We start from the raw sequence: 4,937 nt of genomic DNA, 5'->3' as shown, positions 1-4,937 counted from the left end.
ACTGTCTGAGTCAGGTAGGGGAATGTAGGAAAGAAAGAGTAGTTTTAGAGGCATAGCCTTCCTCACTGTGATTGCTCTTATTTTTAGACCACGGATACCAAATAAGGGTGTATGGAAGAGGATTCTGCCAGGTGTGGTAGAACATGCCTATAATCCCAGTGACTCAGGAGGCTGAGTTAGGAGGATCAGAAGTTCCAGGCAAGCCTCAGCAACTTACTAAGGCCTTCAGCAATTTAATGAAACATTGTCTCAAAATAAAAAAATAAAAAAGGACTGGGAATGTAGCTCAGTGGTAACACACCCCTGGGTTCAGTCCCCAGCACCCAAAAAAAAAAAAAAAAAAGTATTTACCAAATCAACACCACAGAGGAATGAAAGAGGCAGAGAGAAAAGTTGATCTGACGTAATCACAATTATTCAAGAGCTCCGTAGTAGGGTTGGTCTTTTAGAGTTACCCCAAGTTGCAGCAAGGGGAACAGTCCTAGCATTGACCTTTGCATCCACTGGATGTGAACTGGCTGAACTTGGAACTATGTGTGAGGTGTCTCTCTTCAGCCAAGGGCAGATTCTAGACAGGGACTCAGCAACGGCTGTCATCTGCCAACACTCTTAGCAGCTGAGGAAATAAGTGCTTCAGTTCTAAAGGAGGAGAATCTGAACACTACTTAAGTGAGAGGTTTGTTTCTGTCTCCCAACGGTCCAAAAGTAGAAAGAGGAATGGTGGTTGCCAGGGGCTGGGGGTGGCGGGCAGTTGTTTAGTGGTGTAGGGTTTCAAGTGTCTGTTTTATAAGATGAAAAGAGTTCTGAAGACGGTTGGTGGTGACAGTTTCACAACCATATGAATGTACTTAATACCACTGAACTTTTGTTAAAAATGGACAACATAGGCCTGGGGGGAGAGCTCAGTGGTAGAGCATGGGCTTAGCGTGTGCAAGCTCTGGGTTCAATTTCTAGCACCAAGCACACACACACAAAATGGTTAAGATGGTCAGATTTATATTATGTGTATTTTCCCAAGATTAAAAGAAAATTGGAAGCCAGGCATGGTAGTGCACACCTGTAATCCCAGACACTTGGGAGACAGAGGCAGGAGGATCACAAGTTTGAAGACATCAGCAGCAATTTATCAAGACACTTCCTCAAAATCAAAAAGGGCTGGGGTTGTAGCTCAGTGGGAGAGTGCCCCTGGGTTCAATCTCTAGTACTGGAAGGAAGGAAAGGGGGGGGGGGCAGTGTAAAAGAAAGGAAGAAAGAAAGAGGAAGAGAAAAAGAAGTGAATAGCTATATTTCCAACACCTTTCATTTTTTATTTTGATACAGGGTCTCACTGAATTGCCAAGTCTTCCTCAAATTTACAATCCTCCAGACTCAGCCTCCCCGGTCGCTGGGATTACAAGTATGCTCCACCATCAGGGTTGATTCTGCCCTTCTTACAGGCTCTGAAGCAATTGAGGCTGGTGCTACCGATCCATGAAGCACAGTTAGAACAGCAAGATGCAAGGGTATTGTTTTTGTCTGAACAGTCCAAGTTGTGTTGCTATCAAATATGACTTTTGCTCAAGAGAAGTGGGAAAGAGAAGAAATCAACAAGAAACTTCCTTTTAAGCAAATTACTTGGAAGTTGCACAAATCACCCTGGTTCCCATTTCATTAGTGAGAATTTAGTCATGAGGCCACACCAACTATAAATCTATTACTGTGGACACAGGGGAAATAGATTTTGGAGGGTAACTAACAATCTTCCTTATATCTTGTTTTAAGTCTCAATTTCTTCATCTATTATATCAGGACATTTATTTATTTATTTTTTACCAAAGTTTGAACCCAAGGTTGCTTAGGTCCTCTCTAAATTGCTGAGGCTTGCTTCAAACTTGAGATCCTCCTGCCTCAGCCTCCTGAGCCACACTGCCCAGACAAATCAGAACCATTACACCTCTAACATTAAGGGCTTTGTGACACAAAATGTCCTCAACTGTGTAAAACTGGATTCTGTGCTTACTTACGGCTGCTTTCTTGTTGTGTGAGAGAAAAAAAAAAATTATGTAGAGACATGGAAGTTTTGTTGTGTTTGTTTTGGTGCTAGGGATTGGACCCAAGGCCTCCTGCATGCTAACTAAGCACAAGTTGTACCTCTGAGCTATACTCCAAGTCCCAGGGAGATTTTTTTGTATTTTGTTTATTACTTTTTTTGTTTTGTTTTGTTTTTGTACTGGGGAATGAACCTAGGGATGCTTTTCCATTGAGCTACATACCCAGCCCTACTTATTTTTTATTTTGAAACCTTATTTATTTTTATTTTGAGATGAGGTTTTATTAAGTTGCTTAGTGCCGCACTAAGTTGCTGAGGCAGGCCTCAAACTTGCAGTCCTCTTGTCTCGGCCTCTGGAATTACAGGTATGCATCACCATGGCTGGCCATTACTTTCTTTCTTATAGTGGAAATGAAATACTCTGGAAAACACAATTTCAGGTATGAAGATGAAAAATTGAAGAAACCAGGAGAGGTCTGAAATGTTCTGCAGGGGGAAAAGGAGAGATTTCAGAGTGTGGATCCTAGGGGCTGGAAAGCTAATTATAAGCAGGCAGGTCTCAGAAGGCTGCCTAATAAAAGGGTTGAAATGAAGAAGGAGTAGCTGGTATCGGGGGATGAACTTGAAGGAGAATAGAACAGTTTGATGGCAATTTTTATTAAATTTTACTTTCTGTTAGATGATGAAACCCTCCCATCCATCTTCTCTACGAAATCTTCCCCTGGACCTTGTAGAATGGATTTTCTTTTGAGAAATAAAGAGGTGCACTGTGTCCTACCCTGCAAAGAGCACAAAGCAAGAAAAAGGCCATCACTGGGTTATAAAATATATGAGATGCTCTTGTTTCTCTTCAACACTTGCTTTCAAAGTAAAAGAGAAAACAACACACACATGACGAAAAAACAGGCAGGTTGCCCTGCTCTGCCCAAGGCTTCCTGGGTGTCTGCTGGCAATGATCCAGGACCTCAGGGACAGTCACATGCTGGTTTTTAAGTTTCCTTCCAACTCTGTGCTTCCATGACTCAAAATCATATTAAACAGGGCTTAAGTAAAGAAGAATCAAATATAATTTGTCAGTTTGGTGGTTCCACAAAGGCAGCCCTAGGCAATCTGAATAGAGACAATGTAATTGATATAATTAAAAATAAATTAATTAAAAAAAACAGAGCTAAGATCTGGGAGGAATTAAAGGCAAAGTGACTTCTTCTTGGCTTGGAAATGTACATAATTACATTAATTCTTCACTCTGTGCCTTGAGTTATAATTTTTTTTTAAAAAGTTCTTCTTTAAAAATTTGTTTTTAAAACAGACATCTTAGCCAGGTCTCAGCAAAAGTGAGGTAATAAGCAACTCAGTGAGACCCTGTCTCTAAATAAAATACAAAATAGGGCTGGGGATGTGGCTCAGTGGTTGAGTGCTCCTGAGTTCAATCCCCGGTAACCCTTGCCAAAAAAAAAGACATCTTTTTCTGCATTTGTTTTTGCTCTTACTTTACAAGAGAAAGCTTCTTGGGACACAATTATTATATATAGGAAATAGATAACAAAGACACATGGTACAAAATTTAAAAGGAAGGAATAAAAGGCCACACAGTGAGATGTCTCTCTCCCCATTGCTTACCTGCAGCCCACAAACCCCTAGAGGTAGGCAGGCATCCCTTTCTTGTGTGTCCTTGAAGAGGTATTCTCTGGATATGAGTTAAATTGGATATCTAAGACTCCATCTTAATTTCTGCTGCTGCCTCAAAAGTTGAGGACAGCCAGCTGTGGTCACAGCACACCTGGAATCCCAGTGACTCTGGAGGTTAAGGCAGGAGGATGGCAAATGTGAGTCCAGCCACTGCAATGCAGCGAGACCTTTAGCAACTGAGAGAGACACCATAACAAAATAAAAAGAATGTGTGTGGGGGGGGCGGAGTAAAAAGGACTGAGGATGTACCTTAGCAGTAGAGTGCCTCTGGGTTCAAACCCCATACAGGAAGAAAAAAATGATGGGAAACAATAAATACCACATACACTCACATTTCAAAGAGAGTGGCTATCTCTCAAACATGATTTATGGTGGCAAGAATCCCAAACTGACTTTGAAAACCTTAACCTATCAACTTGCATTGAAGTGGCTGGAAGAGGAGGATTTTCTGTAAGGTAAGGTATTTTCCCTTACTTTAGACCCTGAAAAAGTCTTCAAAAACACTTCCTCTAGGCCGGGGCTGAAAAACATCCTCCAAGGTTTGAGGGACACTGCAGAATCTAAGGTGATAAGTTCTGGGTTGAGATCTGAAGAGATAAAGAATGCAAAGGTCCAAGCTTCCATGAGGATGCTTTTCCATGAGCAAAAGCCAACCTGAAACGAGCTTTAAGAGGACATGTTGTAGCCATACACAGTGACAGTGCTGGTAATTGCAGCAACACAGAAGGCTGAGGCAGGAGGATTTCCAGTCCAAGTCCAGCATCAGCAATTTAGCGAGGCCCTAAGCAATTTAGACAGACCCAGTTTCAAAATAAAAAATAAAAGTAAAAGGGGTTGGGATATGACTCAGTAAAGCACCTCTGGGTTCAATCCCCAGTACAAAAAATAAAGCAAAACAACAAAAAAAATATTTCCAATTTAGGCTGCCTGGAGGGACATGAGACCACAATAAAAGGACTTTGTGATAAACTACTAGATACCCAAATTATGGGTGTAAGTGGTCTGCCAGAGAAAAGCTACATCACAGGAATTGCAATTGGAGCTTCCTAGTTGGGGGATATCTGAGAAAAAGAACCAGAGTTTGTACTCTTAGAATGCCCCCGAAGAGCTGGGTGTGAATAGGGAGGCAAGAGAATCAAAAGTTTGAGGCTAGCCCTAGAAACTTAGCCAGGCCCTAAACAACTTAGCCAGATCCTATCTCAAAATAAAACATTAAAAG

This window comes from Callospermophilus lateralis, chromosome 2 (assembly GCF_048772815.1).
Source record: "Callospermophilus lateralis isolate mCalLat2 chromosome 2, mCalLat2.hap1, whole genome shotgun sequence".
Taxonomy (NCBI): Eukaryota; Metazoa; Chordata; class Mammalia; order Rodentia; family Sciuridae; genus Callospermophilus; species Callospermophilus lateralis.
Note: the sequence above shows the minus strand (reverse complement) of the source record.